The 21,214-nt window shown below is 46.4% G+C and overlaps 1 protein-coding gene across 3 annotated transcripts in view; it reads right to left on the reverse strand.

Annotated features, from left to right (window-relative positions):
* Window positions 1-21,177, reverse strand: part of SLC4A8 (solute carrier family 4 member 8) — a 106,006-nt gene extending 84,829 nt beyond the window's left edge. The window contains exons 1-3 of one of the 3 annotated variants that reach the window (XM_042246706.2): window positions 20,710-21,177; window positions 15,353-15,457; window positions 12,982-13,118 (exon numbers count right to left, since the gene is read on the reverse strand). The gene's annotated coding sequence lies outside the window, so the exon portion shown is untranslated. Of the gene's footprint in view, window positions 1-12,981; window positions 13,122-15,352; window positions 15,458-20,709 lie in introns of all 3 variants that reach the window. The other 2 variants (XM_042246707.2, XM_060412560.1) reach the window with 2 other exon arrangements.
* Window positions 21,178-21,214: the final 37 nt, after the last annotated feature.

Raw genomic sequence — 21,214 nt, forward strand, 5'->3', positions numbered from 1 at the left:
ATACACATTATATATCTAAAAAGAGGACTCCCCTGGTGGTCCAATGGATAAGAATCTGCCTGCCAATGCAGGGGACACAAGTTCAATCCCTGGTTCAGGAAGATCCCACACGCCTCAGGGCAACTAAGCCCAGGCGAACTGCTGAAACCCTAGCCAAAATGAGAAGCCCGCACACCACGACTATGGAATAGCCCCAACTCGCAGCAAAAGCCCGAGTGCCAAAAATAAATAAATATGAAATAAAATGATAGGTGAAAGAAAAGGAATTGCCTATACTGAACTAATTTACACCTTGCTCCAGACTCAGTAAGGCTCTGGTAGACAGAACCCATTCAAACTGGCAAAAACCTCCTTCTCCTTTCTCTGGGATCACAACTGAGATATTTGGACAAAGGCAGAAGGAAAAGACAGCTGCTGCTGCTGCTGCTAAGTCGTTTCAGTCGTGTCCGACTCTGTGCAGCCCCATAGACGGCAGCCCACCAGGCTCCCCCGTCCCTGGGATTCTCCAGGCAAGAACACTGGAGTGGGTTGCCATTTCCCTCTCCAATGAATGAAAGTGAAAAGTGAAAGGGAAGTCGCTCAGTTGTGTCTGACTTCTAGTGACCCCATGGACTGCAGCCCACCAGGCTCCTCCATCCATGGGATTTTCCAGGCAAGAGTACTGGAGTCGGTTGCCATTGCCTTCTCCAAAGGAAAGGACGACTAGAGGGAGTAGAACAAAACAGAAACAGATTAGATTAGAAACAGAAACAGATTAGAACAAAACAGAAAAGTAAACTTTGAAGAAAGAAGCTTTGGGACTTCCAGATCCACATAGGAAGTCATTCAGGAATTCAGGAGAAGTAGGTGTTAACCAAGGACCACTTGCCAAGTCCTTGCTATCAGATTTGAACACATTTGTATTCATTAAATGCATTTATCTTATCCGTTTCTAACCAAACCTCGCCCTGCTTAGAAACCAAGTGTGTTTACAGTGGTTTTACTCCCTGTCTTATCTTCTTGGGGATAAGATCTCTTGAGCCTGTAGAGAAGTTCTTATTTCGCTTTTAACCAGTAGGCCTGGGATATCCTTAAGGTTGCTGCAGATTCAGTGCTTCACATCTGTATACTTCTATATACTCAATGTTTTTATCACGTTACCTCATTTCTCTCAAATGGGACTGTAAATATACACAGAATATTTCACAGACTAGAAAGCTGAAATAAGCCTGGAACAGGGACTTGCCCAAGCCAGTTAATGACAGAGCTCAGTAAAGAACTACTCATGCTTTTCATGGTTTGTGTGGATTCCTAGAAATACAATTCCATGCAGCCCTTTCCTGCATAAAATTGAATTGGCTTCAATTGAACAGTAAATTGTGAATCTCCTTTAGAAACGACATGAACTCCCCATAGCAGAAACCAAGGGCTTCTCCTCTATTACCCTTTTACCATCCGATTACAGTTGCATATAATTTCTACTTTGGAAAGCTTGTCAGTAATACCCATTCATTAGTTTACTGAACAAACTTTCATGAAGTTCTGAAAATAACTATTACTGCTTATCTCTAGAAACACATTATCTGACACAGATACAAATTCAATCCAAAATACTCTTACTCCCACTAAAACACCACTTGGGGCCCTTTATTTTGCAGTTAATTTTTTTTTTTTTAAGTGGGAGACCCATTCAGACTTCTGGGCTGGGGCAAAAGGGAATAGACATAGAATCTGAATGTATCTCAGGAATTTATCTTTTTCCACCTCTAACCTTTTGCCGAATTGAAATGACCACCCTCCTTTTTTAAAGAAGGTAGAGTTTCTCCGGTCCTTTCTTATAAAATACAAGAAAGAGTATTTGCTAGATCTACCAAGAACAGCTAGGACTGTGAGATGGGCAGTCAATGAATAGCAGAGAAAAAAATTCAGCCCTGAAGCAGATACAGAAGCACTCAGCTTCGTTTGGGGCAGGCAAAATGAACAAGGGTCATTACAGTTTGATTTCAACTTACATATCTGTTGAGATTTCTCTAGAACTTCTTGCCCCTGTCCTCTAAGAATTGTTGGAAGGGACTTAAAAGGCCTATATTCCAACACCATATACAAAAATAAACTCAAAATAGATAAAAGACTCAAGTGTAAGACTGGATACTATTAAACTCCTGGAGGAAAACATAGAGCACTCATTGACATAAACCACAGCAGTATTTTTTTGACCTCCTAGAGTAATGAAAATAAAAGCAAAAATAAATAGGACCTAATTAAACGTAAAAGCTTTTGCATGACAAAGAAAACCATAAACAAAACAAAAAGACAACCTACAGAATGGGAGAAAATATTTACAAACAATGTGATCAACAAGGGATCGATTTCCAAAATATTACGAAGAGTTCATACAGCTCAACATTAAATATATAAACAAATAAATGGGTAGAAGACAAGTAGTTCAGTCGCTCAGTCCTGTCCGACTCTTCGCGATCCCATGGACTGGAGCATGCCAAGCGTCCCTGTCCATCACCAACTCCCCAAGCTTCCTCAAACTCATGTCCATCCATGGAGTTGCCGATGCCATCCAACCATCTCATCCTCTGTCGTCCCCTTCTCCTCCCACCTTCATTCTTTCCCAGCATCAGGGTCTTTTCCAATGAGTCAGTTCTTCTCATGAGGTGGCCCAAGTATTGCAGTTTCAGCTTCAGCATCAGTCCTTCCAATGAATATTCAGGACTGATTTCCTTTAGGATGGACTGGTTGGATCTCTTTGCAATCCAAAGGACTCTCAAGAGTCTTCTCCAACACCACAGCTCAAAAGCATCAATTCTTTGGTGCTCAGCTTTCTTTATAGTCCAACTCTCATATCCATACATGATTACTAGAAAAACCATAGCTTTGACTAGATGGACCTTTGTTGGCGAAGTAATGTCTCTGCTTTTTAACATGCTGTCTAGGTTGGACATAGCTTTTCTTCCAAGGAGCAAACGTCTTTTAATTTCATGGCTGCAGTCACCATCTGCAGTGATTTGGGAGCTCAAGAAAATAAAATCTGTCACTGTTTCTATTGTTTCCCCATCTATTTGCCATGAAGTGATGGGACTGGATGCCATAATCTTAGTTTTCTGAATGTTGAGTTTTAAGCCAACTTTTTCACTCTCCTCTTTCACTTTCATCAAGAGGCTCTTGAGTTCTTCTTCATTTTCTGCCATAAGGGTGGTGTCATCTGCATATAGAAGTTATTGATATTTATCCTGGCAATCTTGATTCCAGCTTGTGCTTCATCCAGCCTAGCATTTCGCCTGATACACTCTGCATGTAAGTTAAATAAGCAGGGTGACAATATACAGCCTTGATGTACTCCTTTCCCAATTTGGAACCAGTCTGTTGTTCCATGTCCAGTTCTAACTGTTGCTTCTTGTCCTGCATACAGATTTCTCAGGAGGCAGGTAACGGGGCCTGGTATTTCCATCTCTTGAAGAATTTTCCACAGTTTTCTGTGATCCACACAGTCAAAATCTTTGGCATAGTCAATAAAACAGAAATAGACTTTTTTCTGGAACTCTCTTGCTTTTTTAATGATCCAACGGATGTTGGCAATTTGATTTCTGGTTCAGATCTCTGTTCTCTGCCTTTTCTAAATTTAGCTTGAACATCTAGAATTTCACGGTTCACATACTGTTGAAGCCTGGCTTGAAGAATTTTGAGCATTACTTTGCTAGCGTGTGAGATGAGTGCAAGTGTGCAATAGTCTGAGCATTCTTTGGCATTGCCTTTCTTTGGGATTGGAATGAAAACTGACTTTTTCCAGTCCTGTGGCCACTGCTGAGTATTCCAAATTTGCTGGCATATTGAGTGCAGCACTTTCACAGCATCATCTTTTAGGGTTTGAAATAGTTCAGTTAGAATTCCATCACCTCCACTAGCTTTGTTCATAGTGATGCTTCCTAAGGCCCACTTGACTTCACATTCCAGGATATCTGGCTCTAGGTGAGTGATCACACCATCGTGGTTATCTGGGTCATTAAGATCTTTTTTGTATAGTTATTCTGTGTATTGTTGCCGCCTCTTCTTAATATCTTCTGCTTCTGTTAGGTCCATACCACCTCTGTCCTTTATTGTGCCCATCTTTGCATGAAATGTTTTGTTGGTATCTCTAATTTTCTTGAAGAGATCTCTAGTCTTTCCCATTCTGTTGTTTTCCTCTATTTGCACTGATCACTGAGGAGGCTCTTATCTCTCCTTGCTATGTTTTGGAACTCTGCATTCAAATGGGTATATCTTTCCTTTTCTCCTTTGCCTTGAAATTCTCTTCTTTTCTCAGCTATTTGTAAGGCCTCCTCAGACAACCATTTGCCTTTTTGCATTTCTTTTTCTTGGGGATGGTCTTGATCCCTCTCTCTTGTACAATGTCACGAACCTTCGTCCATAGTTCTTCAGGCACTCTATCAGATCTAATCCCTTGAATCTATTTGTCACTTCCACTGTATAATCTCAAGGGATTTGATTTAGGTCATAACTGAATGGTCTAGTGGTTCCCCCTACTTTCTTCAAGTTCAGTCTGAATTTGGCAATAAGGAGTTCATGATCTGAGCCACAGTCAGCTCCCAGTCTTGTTTTTGCTGACTGTATAGAGCTTCTGGCTGCAAAGAATATAATCAATCCGACTTCGGTATTGACCGTCTGATGATGTCCATGTGTAGAGTCTTCTCCTGTGTTGTTGGAAGAGGGTGTTTGCTATGACCAGTGCATTCTCTTGGCAAAATTCCATTAGCCTTTGCCCTGCTTCATTTTTGTACTCCAAGGCCAAATTTGCCTGTTACTCCAGGTATCTCTTGACTTCCTACATTTGCATTCCAGTCCCCTATAGTGAAAAGGACCTCTATTTTGGGATTTAAGAAGGGTATCTAGAAGGTCTTATAGTTCTTCATAGAACAGTTCAACTTCAGCTTCTTCAGCATTACTGGTCAGGGGATAGACTAGGATGACTGTGACATTGTATGGTTTGCCTTGGAAATGAACAGACTTTTCTTCAAAGAAGATAGGCCAACAGGTATATGAAAAGATGCTCAGTATTGCTAATTATTGGAGAAATGCAAATCAAGGCTACAATGAGGTATCAGCTCACACTGGTCAGAATGGCCATCATCTAGAATTCTATGAAGGGCTTCCCTGGTAGTCCAGTGGTTAAGAATCTGCCTTGCAATTCCAGGGACACCAGTTCAATTCCTGGTCTCGGAAGATCCCACATGCCATGAAGCAACTAAGCCTGGGCTTCACAACTGAGACCCAGCACAGCCAAATAAATAATTGCTTTAAAAAAAAAAAAAAGACACCAGAAATGTGTCTTGGTACAAGATTACCATGCAAAAATCAATAGCTTTCCTATAACACTAAGCACAGCTGATTAGGTAACAGAATGAGAGAATAGATGCCCGTTACAGTAATAAGTAGAGATGAAAAAACAGCAGACAAGTAACATGCAAGAACGACATGAACACTGCTACTGACCGGCACGAAAGAAGTCTGGGTAAACCGAAAGGCACATCTGCATCTTGCAGAGAAAACTCAATTTTATTAATCCTCCTTTTTATTCATCTGTAAGTTTCAGGATATCATAATAAAACTACCAACACGGTTTATTGCTTTAATGGAAAAACAAAAATATCCAGGAAAATTCTGGAGGAAAAAAAAACTGGGTCACAATTACATCCGTTCCTCACATCTTAACCCGTTCTGGAAGGGAAAAGGTCTGGACATTACTCTTTCCCTGAAGAATGGCTGTGAACAAGTCCCAAAGTGGCTCCCTCGACAGGGACTCAACTATACAAGCTTCTCCAGACCCAGCCTCATTGTGGTGTGGCAGAGCCCCAGCTTCCGGGAACCCACACCTGCAGCCACAAACCCAAGCAGCCTTGGGTCTTTAAGCAGAAAGACGTGAACACTGTGTTCCCGGAGTATCACCCCTGAGTGGGAGGCACTTCAGTGCCCTGGGACCTGGCAGGCCTTCCTTGCCCTCTGCAGGCTTTCTGACGTGTCTAAGAGATGCTGTTACAGATTAAATTATGCCCCCCATCCCTAGAGCAACAAAAAGCTATGTTGAAGTCCTAAGCCCTATTACCTCAGAAAGTGACCTCATTTGGAAACAGATGGTCACTCCAGGTGTAACTGATTAAGATGAGGTTACCCTGGAGTAGCTGTGAGGTGGCTAAGTCATGTCCGACTCTTTTGCAGCCACACAGACTCTAGCCCACCAGGCTCCACTGTCCATGAGATTTCCCAGGCAAGAATACTGGGGTGGGTTGCCATTTCCTTCTCCAGGAGACCTTCCCGACCCAGGGATCCAACCTGTGTCTCCTGCACTGGAGGCGGATTCTTCACCACTGAGCCACCAGGAAAGTGCTGCTGGAGACGCGCACGTGTCTGGCTAAGTCGCTTCAGTCGTGTCTGACTCTATGCAACCCTACGGACTGTAGCCCGCCAGGCTCCTCTGTCCAAGGACTTCTCCAGGCAAGACTACTGGAGTGGGTTGCTATGCCCTCCTCCAGGGGATCTTCCCAACCCAGGGATCGAACCCACATTTCTTACGTCTCCTCTACCAGCAGGCAGGTTCTTCCCATGAGAATCGCCTGGGAAGCCCACACTGGAGTAGAGCAGGCACCTAACCCGGTGCGACCGGTGTCCTTATAAAGCGACAGCCAGGGCTCCCTGACAATCCAGGGGTTAAGCCTTTGCCTTCCATTGCAGTGGGTGCGGGTTCAACTCCTGCTCCAGGAGCTAAGCTCCCACATGCCTGGTGGCCAAAACACCAAAACATAAAACAGAAGCAATATGGTAACAGATTTATTAAAGACTTTAAAGAAATAAAGTGACGACAGTGTAAAGACACAGAAGGACATAGGGAGAACTCCATGTGAGGATGGAGGATTGGAGTGATGTGTCTCTGGTCCAGGGAATGTCAAAGAAGGATGATAAACCACCAGAAGCTAAGAAGAGGCAAGGAAGGGTCCCCTACCGGTTTTAGAGGGAGCGTGGCCCTGCAGATTTCTCCAGAATCATTAGACAATAAATTTCTGTTTTAAGCCACTCAGTGTATGGTACTTTGTCATAGCAGCTGTAGGAAACAGATACAGACATCTGGGATTAGAATCTGCACTCTACACTCCTAGGGCAGGAGGCTGTGTGCCAGCTGGAAGGGGCCAGGCGGAAAAACCAAGAGTTTTAAACAGGAAATTCTGACTTGTCCACCCAGGAGGGCAAGGATGATACCTTCTCAGGGCAAGACATCGCTCCAGCACCCTTCCTCATGCCCCCGATTTTGCCCTGAGGACCGGCTGGCCTGGGCTGGTTCCTCATTAACTTTGGCCCCCTTTGCAACAAGCTGGCTGCTGAGCCTGGATCAACACCAGTGACCACAGGGATGCTGGGGGGAGAGAGGAGCCTCAGAGAGCCCCAGGCTAAGCTTCTGAATCTGCTCTGGCAGGATCTAGAGCACTAAATTCTGGGGACAAGCTGGGGCGTATTTGCAGTCCAAATGGTGGGGCCACCCCGGTCACAGAGATGCCCCTCCCTCTGCCTGTGCCTCCCTCCACTTGCCCACTTGGCAATCCTCTACTCATTCTTTGCAAACCAGGTCACCTCACCTTCTCCTCCAGCAGGTAAGTTAATCACTCCCCTCCTTTGTGCCATCCTGGATCTCCTCCACACATTGCTCTATTACACTATAGCCCATTCTAGAAGATTCGTTCAATGGACCGTGACCTCCTTACAGATAAGGACCGAGTCTTTCATCTCTGAGTCCCTAGGGCCCAACACTCCAGCCCACACCAGCGACGCTTTACAGCTTCCATGGAGCCTCCATGTGCATTAACCATCCCAACTGTGGACCAAATGTTAGAACATAACTGCTTATTCCAGGGCAAAATCTCCCTCCTGGGATAATTTGATTTGTAGCTGGTGATCGCTCCCATTAAACAAAGAGCTCCCTGAAAGAGAAATGCTAGTTCTTTGCCCTCTGATGGTCCTAACCCCAATCACACAGAAGTCACCTTCAGTAAATGCAGCTTCAGCTTTTGCTGCCCCCGCTTCCTCCTCTCAGGGAAGCACACTGATAACCCCATTACATCTGTCTGGTGCTTTCTGACCTGAGCATCTCCAGGGAACCAGGCAGTCCAATTTGTTTAATGCTATGTGATCTGCTGCACTCACACCACATTTTATGATCTAATTCGATTTATTACAGACATTATGATATGGCTCTGTTTCTCTGAAAAACAGGTTACCTCTTACACTAGTTACTTAACCATTAGCTGTCTCCTAGCCGACAAGAGTGGGGACTTTTACATCTCTCTTTCTAGTAATGGATAATTACTCCCGGAATAAGAATCAAAAACCTTAATATTCATAGCCTCTGACTCAGCAATTCCACTTCGAGCAGGTAACCCTAGGAAAATGGCCAAAGATTTGCACAAAGGAAGGTTACAGGGGCACTCTTTATATTCAGCAGGGAAGACCTCACTAGGGAATTTGGTACAATTTCTCCAAAGCAAACATGGGGGACACAGTTGGCCACAGAGCCTCAACAGGCCTGGACCTAAGTTTGTAATGACGTGGAGAAATGGTGACCTCTCCAACTCACTAAGCACTAACAGGTCCTGAGGCACGCCATACCCCGGGGGCCTGGGAGATAAGCCAGACTGCAACAGCCCCTTGTCTCTCTAGTCTCGGGGAGGTCTCCAAAGCAGAAGCCTTCCAGTTCCCTGGTCTTCCAGCTATCTCCAAGTCCTATCTGGGAAGTTGTCTGGTTCAAAGGGTAGCTCACGAGATAAAGCCTAGAGAGTAGTCCATCCCTCACAATCCAATAAATGCCCCCTCACCCTCACCCCATCACCCTACAAGTTACCACTCAGCTTTGCTCCTCTGCTCTTTGGAGACTCAAAAGTGTCATCTCCTAAGTTGTTCTTTGAAGTTCCTCTCTGCCAGGCTTGTGTTTAAACAAACACACACAGCCGTTTTACTGCTCCTCTGTGGCAGTGAATTAATTCAGTGTGGCTTATTGATCAGATTCTTTGGGTTGCAAGTAACAAAAACACACTCAAAGAATTTTCAACCAGGGCTTCCTTGGGGCTCAGCAGTAAAGAATCCACCTGCCGATGCAGGAGACACGGATTCAGTCCCTGATTCGGGAGGATCCCACATCCAGCAGAGCAACTAAGCCCGTGTGCCACAACTATTGAGCCTGTGCTCTAGAGCCTGGGAGCCGCAACTACTGAGCTCACAAGCTGCAACCACTGAAGCCCAAGCACCCTAGGGCCCGAGCTCCACAGCAAGAGAAGCCACTGCAATGAGAGGCCCAGGCAGTGCAGCTGGAGAGCAGCCTCAGCTCTCCACAACTAGAGATGCGCCTGCGCAGCAGCCAAGACTCAGCACAGCCAAAAAGAAATAAATAACATATTTTTTTAAATAAATTTTTCAACCAAAACAAGAAGGAAGGAAAGTAGAAAGGAAGGAAGAGAGGGATGGAGGGAAAGAAAGCAAAGGAAAAACAGAGAAGAAAAGGGGGAAACAAGAACGTGGAAGAAGGGAGAAATCTAGGAATAGATTGTTTCCTCCGTGCTTTATTTTCACCGCCTGCTTTCCGAGTGTTGGCTTCATGCCCAGTTTGCCTGTCCATCCTCGTGTAACAGCAAAAATGGCCACTAGCTGCTCTGAACTTACATCAACTTCCCAACTAATGATTCCATCAGTGATCATGTGGGGTGGGGGATGAGAAGTGTGGGCCTGGGGCAGCCCATCTCTCTTTTGCTGGTTCCAGGAAATATATCAGGGAAGGCTCTGGGTAGCCTGGCTTGGGGAATGTGCTGAACCCTAAACCAATGACAGCGGCCAGAGGACCTCTGCACGTGGGTATGACATGCATATACATAAATACATCATTGGTCCACCCTTGGTGCTGGGGAGTGAGGTGGGCCTCGTCTGAACTCCATGGGACTAAGAATCAAAGGTGGTTCCCTGAGGACATGCTAGACAAAGAAGAAAGCCGGTCCTTTGCGCTTGACGGGCCCTGTCCCGGTCACCATCTGTCCCCGTCCACAGTCAGGCTCCCCAGGCTCCCCTGCATTTAGTCAGGAGTCAGCCTCACAGACTGACACGTGCACATTCAGCAGGTAGCCCCAGTCCAAGGTGGTCGTCAGGTTCCTCCACGCTGCTCCCAACGTCAGATCTGGATCTACTCTTAGACCCAGCAACAGCTGCTATGGGGGAGATTCTTCGAGTTTGCCTGAGTCTGGCTTCACCCACAGTGAAGTCCTTCCACCTGCCTCTAGGAGCGATCACTGAGACAGGCTCTGGACAGAGGCAGGAGCTCCATGGCTGCCCAGGTGGCCTTGCAACTTGTGCCCTGCTCAACCTTAGCTTGCCAAGTCGTGCCCTGACACAGGTCTGCATCTACCCCGAGGAAGTGGGGGCCTGCTCACAACTCAGCAGGCTCTTTACAGGCTAACAACCGCGTGCTCAGACGGTAAAGAATCTGCCTGCAATACAGGAGACCCAGGTTCGATCCCTGGTTTGGGAAGATCCCTTGGAAAAGGAAATGGCAACCCACTCCAGTATCCTTGCCTGGAGAATCCCATGGATAGAGGAGCCTGGCGGACTACAGTGTATGGGGTCAGAAAGAGTCAGACCCGACTGAAGCGACCAACACCTGCTGCAGCTCGTGGACAGATAAGGGGAAAGAGACTGCCCCAAGGCTGATCCAGGGAGAATTTCAAGGCTTGGACTTTAGACCCAGGACACCTGGCTTGAGTAACAGAATGACTGTCTTCTGCAGTGTTTTATTGTTTCTGGGTGTGACGCAGCTGGAGTTAGAGGCAGCCAACCTGCAGTTCCGCAGTCCTCCTTGCCAGCACACCTCCTTCTCCCCACAGCTGCCAACATCACCAAACGCTGCGAACTAACACAGGAAGACACGGGAGCAGCAACCAGCCACCTGAATGTGTCCTTTTCTCATTTCTATCCCTTGCACTGCTTTCAGCTGCTCAGGGACCAAACCAAAGTGAAAGAAATTTGAGCAGGAGCCAAGCAGTCATTCTTGCCCAGCCTTGAAACCCAGACCAAACACCAGTCACCCAAGCCCACCAACTAGCGGTGAGGCTCCCGCGCAAAGGCTGAAAACGACTCAGCAAAGCTTCCAGAGGAGTTAAAGCCATTTGTATGTGTGTGTTAAGTCCCTTCAGCCATGTCTGACTCTTTGCGACCCCATGGACTGTAGCCTTCCAGGCTCCTCTGTCCATGGGATTCTCCAGGCAAGAATACTGGAATGGGTTGCCATGCCCTCCTCCAGCGGAGTTTCCCGACCCAGGGATGGAACCTGCATTTTTATGTCTCCTGCACTGGCAGGCAGGTTCTTTACCTCTAGCGCCACCCGAGAAGCCCATCAGGAAAGTCATTTATTAATATTATATGCTGAGTATGAATGATTTACATACTTTATTTCATCAAACTCCACAACCAACCCACTCCAATATCTTCTTTTCCAAACGAGAAAACCGAGGGACTTCCCTGGCAGTCCAGTGTTTAGGACTCCGTGCTTCCACCACAGAGGGCACAGGTTCGATCCCTGGTTGGGGAACTAAGATCCCACAAGCAGTATGTCATGGTCAGAAAAAAAAGAGAGAGAGAGAGAAAACCGAGGTTGAATAATTTGCCCATGATTACAGACCAGCAGCCAACTGAGGGACCCTCTGCCATTACTCTCCAAGCCTCTTTTTTGATTATGGGGAGTTCTATCAGGGCCTCCCAGGCCATAGGGTAGAACGTGCCATCCTCATAGCATCTGGCTGTGGGGTAACCACGTGAAGAATGGATGAGGCATCCAGAACATTCCCTGGGCTCCTACTCTCCAGTCCCAAAGGCAAGAAGTGCAGGAGCCCCAGCTCCAGCGTTTTCCTCCTCTGTGAGGTCTCAGAGGGGCAGCAGGCTAAGGCTCCCATTCAGACATGAATTTCTCAACCATGGGAGTTAAAAGACGAGGATCAGATTGGCTCTGACGTTCTCTGATTCCCCAGGTAGGATTGTTTTCACTGTTGCTTTCCAGGTTCTGTAGAAAATTCTACTTTTTCTACACTCAAAGCAAAATCTGAATGCCCTTAAGAGGAGGTATGGGTCCCTTTGGACTGGTTCCCCTCATACTATGCCCTTGGCTCCAGAACAGTCCACTGAGCTGTCTCACATAACAGATGCCAGGATGGGAAGGACCCCATGAGCAATATAAGCTCTAGCTCAACAGTGCCAGTGGTGGCCCAGGTTCTGTCATCCAAATTCTGCTCCACCCTGTCACCGAGAGCTTTGTTCTCAGGCTTTTGAGGGGGTGTTTTATTCTTTCAAAGGAATGAAAGCTGTCTTGGAGGGTCCCAGCAAACACCTTTCTTTATCCATCACTGGCAAGGAAATCACCATATTGAACTTAAACTAATGGCCAAGGGGTGAAAAATGCCAGGAGGTCAAATACCCTGACCACCATAGCCTTCAAATTTAGTACCTGTGAGCTCCTCAGGGTACTGAAGCCAGAGGAGGATAACACTTTACAGAGCCCATCAGGGTTCTAAAAGTGTGTCTAGGGAGCTCAGGTGGGGCTTCTCCTCCTTCTATTCTTGAGACATCCTTGTTTGTACCTGAACTACTCGGTAGTTGAGCAAGCCTGGAACGGTTTTCCATAAACCTGTAACAGCTGAACCCAGGATGTTTCAAGCCTTGATAACGAACGTCTGTGTGTGTATCATCATCTGCTCGGTCATGTCCACCCATGGATCCTGCCAGGCTCCTCAGTCCGTGGGACTTCCCAGGCAAGAATACTGGAGTGAGTTGCCATTTTCTCCTCGAGGGCATCTTCCCGACCCAGAATCTACTACTTCTCCAGAGCCTCCTACATTGGCAGGCAGAGTCTTTACCACCAAGTCACCTGGAAAGCTGATAATTAATAAGCAGAGCCAATATCCTTTCAAAGTTTGAGCTCACCCCTTGTTAGGACACTAGAATGCTGTCCCATCTTACTGCAGTCTGGAGGAATGCACTTCAATCAAGGCACACGCTCAGGTCTGTCTTTTCCTGGTAGTGTCAGATATAAAGGAGTGCATTCAGGCTCCTCGAAGGTCCTGCTGAAAAAATTATGTGATGTAAATAAACTAGATAATCTACATCCCCATTCATCTTTTCCATGGAGTACAACAAGGGATCAGAGATGTTCTGAGGCATCCCTTCAAACTGATAAAATTCTATGAGTAAGCAAGAATGTTGGTTTTTTCCTCACTAGCTACAGGTGTTTCTTAGTAGTACTCCTCACCAAATACCACCATCTTCCTGTCTGGCAGTAGGTCCCACGTGTGAGAAAACATTTATACATTCCCACTGTGCGGGACTGTTTTTTTCCCCACCGTTACGTTGCAGGTGGGGTGGGGTTGTAGACTTTGCTGATAATCAGCAACTCTTTAAAGAACTATAAATCCATGATTTCAAACAGTAAAATCTATTTTAATCTGCTCTCAGCAAATATAACACACATTCCATTCAGGGAGAAAGAAAAGATGATTGTATTCGTTTAGGGCTTCCCCTTCAGTCTCTGCTGATGGCTGAGTGTTTAGAAAGCCCTGAGATCAAAGCCCTCCGGATGTATCTGTAGATTCAGGTAAAACAAACCCAGGAGAGGGCAGAGGAGCAGCACTTGGCAGGGTGTGGCCTCTGCCCACTCTGCCCACCGCACCTGGAGGGAAGGCCCACTCTGTACTTACGAGCTGCCGCTGCAGAGTGCCAACATTTTTTAAAGGTTACTCCGAGAGTTGCTGATGGACAGGGAGGCCTGGCGTGCTGCGGTTCATGGGGTCTCAAAGAGTCGGACATGACTGAGCAACTGAATTTTTTGATTCAGTCAGACAGAGCCAAGATTCAATCCCAGGTCTCACTCCAAAACTGTTTTCACTTTGCAAAAATCCTATGCTGTTGATATTCTATCTACTTAGAAAACCCAAGAGAGTCCACTGGAAATCTATCAGAACCACAGAGATAGCTCAATAAGTTGATTGCTTTTAAAATAACTTTAACCTCTTCAGATAATATAATGAAAAAGTTACTATTTATGGTACTTGCTAAAATCAGGATGACTCCTTCTCTACGCTACGTTTCTAAAAAGAATCAAAAGAAACTAGTAAGAGTGTCTGCTCCTGGGAGGAAAACTAGGTAACCAGGAATAGGAGTAGTTTACTATACTTGTGAACTTTTGATCGTTGTGCCAATAGGTAATATGCATGTTACCTACAGAAAATAAAAAAGTTTCCATGTGAATTAAGAAGCAGTGAGGCAAAAACTTCAGGACACTAAGAGGACATTAAAAAAATCAGAACATTAAGAAATACATTGAGTTATTCTATCACTTCTCCTTTACTTTCTATATGAAACAATATTAAACAATATTCCAGCGCTATCTGATAGATTTCAACCCTTTCTAATGACATCTACTGTTTCTTCAAATGTCTTAGAAGATAGGAACCTCCTCTATTTCTTTAGGGGTAAATAATAGATGAAGAAACAATGGAAACAGTGAGAGACTTATTTTCTTGGGCTCCAAAATCACTGCAGATGGTGACTGCAGCCATGAATTAAAAGATGCTTGCTCCTTGGAAGAAAAGCTATGACCAGTCATAGCTTTAACGTGTTCTGACAGCATATTAAAAAGCAGAGACATTACTTTGCCAACAAAGGTCCATCTAGTCAAAGCTATGGTTTTTCCAGTGGTCATATATGGATGTGAGAGTTGGACTATAAAGAAAGCTGAGCACCAAAAAACTGATGTTTTTGAACTGCGGTGTTGGAGAAGACTCTTGAGAGTCCCTTGGACTACAAGGAGATCCAACCAGTCCATCCTAAAGGAGATCAGTCCTGGGTGCTCATTGAAAGGACTGATGCTGAAGCTGAAACTCCAATGCTTTGGCCACCTGATGCAAAGAGCTGACTCATTTGAAAAGACCCTAATGCTGGGAGGGATTGGGGGCAGGAGGAGAAAGGGACGATAGAGGATGAGATGGTTGGATGGCATCACCGACTCAATGGACATGGGTTTGGGTGGACTCTGGGAGTTGGTGATGGACAGGGAGACCTGAAGTGCTGTGGTTCATGGGGTCGCAAAGAGTCAGACACGATTGAGCGACTGAACTGAACTGAACTGATGTGTATGATTATATTTACATAGAAAAAAATAGAACATATTATACCAAGTGAATAACAGTGGTTATCTCTAGGTGTCAAATTATGGGTAGTTTATTTTCTTGTGATTTTCTGTGCTTTTTATAAATAGGATATTTAGCAATTATAAAAACAATAAATAAACATTACTCACCCTCTCACTCTTCTAACCCTCCTCCTTTTTCTTGTTCCCTCTTCTATTCTCTTCAGGTTCTTTGTCCAGACCCCAGAGCAGCACCATGCTGAGCCATACTGGAGCCTGAGGAGAAAGGAAATTGGCTTTAATGCAAGCATACTCTTCAGTGATACTTTGTAAATTTAATTCTTCATTTGTTTCATTTTCAGTTGAGACTGCCATGTTTAATAATTTCTCTTGGTCAAGTGATGATCTTAAATACATTTTAATTAACTTAAGATGAAGTAAAATTAGCATCACCGACTCAACAGACACGTGTTTGAGTAAGCCACAGGAGTTGGTGATGGACAGGGAAGCCTGGCGTGCTGCAGTCCATGGGGTCGCAAAGAGTCAGACACGACTGAGCGACTGAACTGAACTGAAGTAAAATCATAGCAATGTATAAATAAAATACTATTGTGAGTTTTCATATACTTTTCATTCTTTTTAATATTTTTTTCATTAATAAGCATTTTTAAAATACACACAAGTGTGGATAGGGAATTATGTAGCAGCCCAGTGGTTAAGACTCGGCACTCTCACTGCTGAGGACCCAGGTTTGATCCCTGGTCAGGGAACTAAGATCTCACAAGCCTAATGGAAAACCAATAAAATTAATAGAAAAAAAAAAAAACAACCCATGGATATAGAGTGTGCACGTTTTTCCTTTGACCTCAGGCTCCACCATCGCTCAGGCTCAGGCTCCAGGCACTACTCTTTTGTTCCTATTTTGTTCATCATAGACATTTTCTGATTAATTTTGATTCTTTTTTTACTTAAAAAAATTTATTTATTTATTTGTTTTGACTGCACTGGGTCTCAGGTGCCGCACGTGGGATCTTCCATCTCTGTTGAGGAATAAGAAGTCTTTAGCTGCAGCATGTGGGATCTAGTTCCCTGACCTGGGATCAAACCCAGGCCCCATGCATTGGGAGGACTGAGTCTTAGCCACTTCACCTCCAGGCAAGCCCCTTGATTTTTTAAATATTACATTATATATACCAAGAGAACGCACTGGTCATAGCAAAACCCTCTTCCAACAACACAAGAGATGACTCTACACATGGACATCACCAGATGGTCAACACGAAAATCAGATTGATTCTATTCTTTGCAGCCGAAGATGGAGAAGCTCTATACAGTCAGCAAAAAACAAGTCTGGGATCTGACTGTGGTTCAAATCATGAGCTCCTTATTGCAAAATTCAGACTGAAATTGAAGAAAGTAGGGGAAACCTCTAGACCATTCAGATATGACCTAAGTCAAATCCCTTGAGATTATACAGTGGGAGTGACAAATAGATTAAAGGAATTAGATCTGATAGACAGAGCGCCTGAGGAACTATGCATGGAGGTTCATAACATTGTACAGGAGACAGTGACCAAAACCATGCCAAAGAAAAAGAAATGCAAGAAGTCAAAATGGTTGTCTGAAGAGGGCTTACAAATAGCTGAGAAAACAAGAGAAGCAAAGGGTAAAGAAGAAAGGAAATGATAAACCTATTTGAATGCAGAGTTCCAAAGAACAGGAAGGAGCGATAAGAAAGCCTTCTTAAGTGAACAATGCAAAGAAACAGAGGAAAACAGGAATGGGAAAGACTAGAGATCTCGTCAAGAAAATTAGAGACATCAAGGGAACATTTCCTACAAAGATGGGCACAATAGTGAAAGTGAAGTCGCTCAGTCATGTCCGACTCTTTGTGACTCGTGGACTGTAGCCCACCAAGCTCCTCCGTCCACGGGATTCTCCAGGCAAGAATACTGGAGTGGGTTGCCATTTCCTTCTCCAGGGGATCTTCCCAACCCAGGGATCGAACCCAGGTCTCCCACATTGCAGGCAGACGCTTTAACCTCTGCACCACCAGGGAAGCCCTTAAATACAAGAATACAGTCTCTCAGAAAACCTCCTATAGAGACACAGAACTTCAGATCCAAGTACTCACATCAAAGATTTCAAGGGAGGAAAGGAAGCCAGGTTGAAAGAAGAAGGGGGAGGAGGCGGAGAGGGGGTTGAAAGGGGTGGCCTTACAGACGTCTCCTGCCACCTACAGATGCCCAGGTGCTATGGGACTTTTCCCTGGGCCTCCAGAGAAGGGAGGACTGGAACTCGGCCCTATCAGAAATCAGACCAGACCAGAACCAGAATTAGAGTTCTCTGCCAAGAGGAGGTGATCAGTCTCCAATCCTCAGCTCAGGCTGAGGGCCCTTCGACCAGATTCCTGCGTCCAGGACCGGGGGACTAGAAAGACAGGGAAGGATAGGAAGGGTTAAGGAGAGGAAAGAGGAAAGGGGTCCGCCGTCCTGCAACAAATGGCGACTCTGGTGGGACTCTTCTTCGCTGAGACTGACATCCTGACCACTCGGGGTACTCAGGGGCCAGCTTGCCTGCCAATGGACCAGACCTAGCGGCCGCAACTAGGATCCTTTTGTCCCTGGTCTCCTCCTGATGCAGACGACTGGCCAGAGTGCCCCGACCAGTAAGGAACAAGAGACTTTATTGACCTCTCTCCCCTTCCCTCTCTTTCCTTCAGACACGACTGAAGCAACTTAGCAGCAGCAGCAGCATCTATTTCACATACAGTATTGTAAATTTCTGTTACTCTCTCCATACATCTCCCCTTCCCCCTCCTCTCTTCCTTCCATGTCCATAGGTCTGTTCTCTATGTCTGTTTCTCCATTGCTGATGGTATCTCTTCAGATCCAGGAGAAAGAGATCCAGGGGAATGAGATAAAAAAAGAGGAAGGTGAAATAGAAAGAGAAAAGAGATAAATGGATGTAAACAGAAGAATCAAACTATCCCATTTTCATGTCAGTTATCTACTCCACCTGCACAACCATCTCTAAGGCACCATTAATCTTTACAGATAAGAAACGGAGACAGAAGTTCAAGGGACTGTTGGGTTCCTCCACGGGGGTACCTGCAGAGGGTGGGGGAGGGGTACAGGCTGCCCTCCCTCCTGACCTCCCAATGCAGTTTCCTGACAGATTCTCCACAGTCTTTCCCTCCCAGATGGCGGCAGCACATCCTCCTTGTGAGCAAGTCTCCCTCATTCTGTCCCACCCAGAAGTGGGCGTTCCCTCGCCAGGGACCACGTGTGCAAGAGACTAGCTAGGGGCCAAGGCTGAAGTCAATAGCCTCCAGAGCTGTTCTTGTCTGCCGGCTTCCCGTCAATGTGCACCACACCATGCTTCCTGCCTTGCTGGGGGGAACCCCCTGAAGCACACTGTTGCGAAAAGCGAAACTTCAGAATACCCCAAAACAGAATCTAAATTGGCCAAAGAATAAGAATATGAGGGGAAAAAAAGAGAGACAGAGAAGATATTCACAGGGCTTGTTGAGGCGTGGGAAATCCAGGCCTGTCTTGCAGAAGAGCTCAATGATGGGACGTTTCCATCATGAGCAGGCAGAGATGATTTCTGGAGAGGAGTAACGGAAATGACTCTTTCATTGTCTACTTTTCTCTAGTGCTTGAATTTTTTTTTAACCAGGTGGCTCTATAACATTTGCAATTACAGAAGACTATTTTAAAGTGGCCTGCCATGCATCACCATCCTGTGCGGCTCCCCTTCCTGTGAGAAGAGAACAGCTCAGTCAGGGCATGACACATTAGGGGTGGGGGCACACATCCGGTCTACTACATATGCCTCCAAATTATGCAACTCATTGTTCTGAGGACTCAGAGTCACGTTTAAAATCAGAGTCAGCTAAAGTAAAACTGGAAGAGAAATTTGTTTCTGGAATGTGGAGCACACAGCACAGACCGACGCGGCTTCCCTGGGCAGCACCCTCTCAGGGACTCTGGGATGGGTTTAGCGGTCATGACTGTCCTGGGGAAGAATTGGGGCGGTGAGTCCAGTCCAGCCCATCACCCTCAGGTCAGGGTGGGTCCTGAAAAAGCCTCAGCCTCCGAGGGTTACAGAGCAGAGTCAGAGGAAGAGCGGAGCAAAGACCACAGCGTCAGACCCGCACAGGAGTGTCGAGCATCCAGAAAGAGAGAAATGAGGGGCAGCATCCCACAGTCTTCAAAAGGAGATGTCCTTATTCCGAGAAAGGTAGCTGAGGAACCAGGCAAGTGACAGTGGTGGCAGCTGAAGCAGTGAGGTTAGAATGAACCCTGAGGGTCTGTAAAGGAAACAAAACAGATGATCAAGGCAAACGCTATATAAAGTCTCTTTAGAAATTTAAACCGCAGTGGGTGTGCATACTCAGTCATGTCCGACTCTTTGTGACCCCATGAAGTGTAGCCCGCCAGGCTCCTCTGTCCATGTTATTGTCCCAGCAAGAATACTGGAGTGGGTTGTCATTTCCTCCTCCAGGGGATCTTCCTGACCCAGGGATCGAACCCACGTCTCCCGCATTGAGATGATGGATTCTTCACCAATGAGACACCTGGGAAGTCCCTTTAAACCCCAGAGTCTCTAATGTGAAAGAAGGGAATTGAGGGCAGGGGAATCACTCAGCCACTTGGTTGGTGTTAGGGGAGGAGACAGGTGAGCAGGCCAAGACTGAGTGGACACTTCCCTTTTCTACTTCTTTAGGAACATCCATCCTTCACCCACTTCCTGATCTAGCGTAGGGGGCCAAGGTCTTCTCCCTGCTCCACTGGCCTCCTCTCTCCAGAATCCATCACTGGAGAAGCTCTGACCTCCCTCTGAATAGCTCAGTTCTACTGTGGGGTTCCAGACTAGAGAACAAGGTTACTTCTCTCATCCAGCTGTTAATCCCCAGTGGCTTCCCCTGCTCTTCCAGGTTCATGTCACAACTGCCTTCTTGCTCAGATCTGCCCACCCACACTCCTGCCCCTGGCCCCGGGTCTTACGGACTTAGAAATACAAATTCATTTAAGCATCAAGACAAAAGAAAAACAGAATTGGTGGTTGAATTTTCTGCCATAGAACGTTTCCAAATTATCGGCTATTTGGAGTGGTCCTTTTCTATTACTGAGACAAGGGCCCAAAAGATTACATCACAGAATCCTGGTGAGCAGCCTGAGGGTGGGGGTGGTAGTGAGTCAGAGCGTGGGTTTAGGGACTGAACTTACTTATTTGGATTTTAATTCCAGCTCTGACACTACTCGCTCAGTGATTCTCAAAGTTGAGAATGCACCAGAATTACCTGGAGGGCTTATAAAGATACAAATTACTGGGTCCCATCCCCCAAGTTTCGTATTATTTAGGTCCGAGGTGGGACCTGACAATCTATATTTCTAACAGTTTATCAGATGATGCTGAAGCCGCTGGTCTACTTTGAGCCGCACTCTCCAGCGGCGTGGTCAGCCACCTTCCGTGTATATTCCGGACAATAATCGTAGTTATTTGCTGGGGCTAGTGTTTACCTGAGACCCGGCACATGAAGACCTTAGCATTGTTAGTGGCACACGGCAAATTCCCTGCTCTTATTGTTGGATGAAGGGGAGCAATCATTTGGTCAAGACCACTCCTCCCGATGAGAAGTAAACCTGGGACGGAGCCCCTGGGTGCCTCTCTCTCCGGCGGCGTTTCTCTGCTCCGGAGCCTCTTCCTCCAGACTCTGAGCGCTGCGGGCACATGGCCACTGAGCCCGCGCGCCGCACGCGGCGGTTCCAAGCACACGCCGGCGACTCCCGCCTGTCGTCTTTGTGGTGGCCAGGACCCTCCAATCTTTATCGACGCCGAGAGCCTGGCCGCGGAGACTGGCCCCCGGAACTCGCTGAGATCTGTAGAAGCCGGAGCAGCCGGGCTCCCAGCCGCGGCGGCGGGGGCGGGGTGCATGGGCCCGGGGCGTCCCCGCAGCAAGCCGGCGTTCCGGGGCGCCGAGCAATGCTGGGGAGCTCAGCCCCCGGCACCTGACCCGGAGGGGCG

The sequence above is a fragment of the Ovis aries genome, chromosome 3, assembly GCF_016772045.2.
Source record: "Ovis aries strain OAR_USU_Benz2616 breed Rambouillet chromosome 3, ARS-UI_Ramb_v3.0, whole genome shotgun sequence".
Taxonomy (NCBI): Eukaryota; Metazoa; Chordata; class Mammalia; order Artiodactyla; family Bovidae; genus Ovis; species Ovis aries.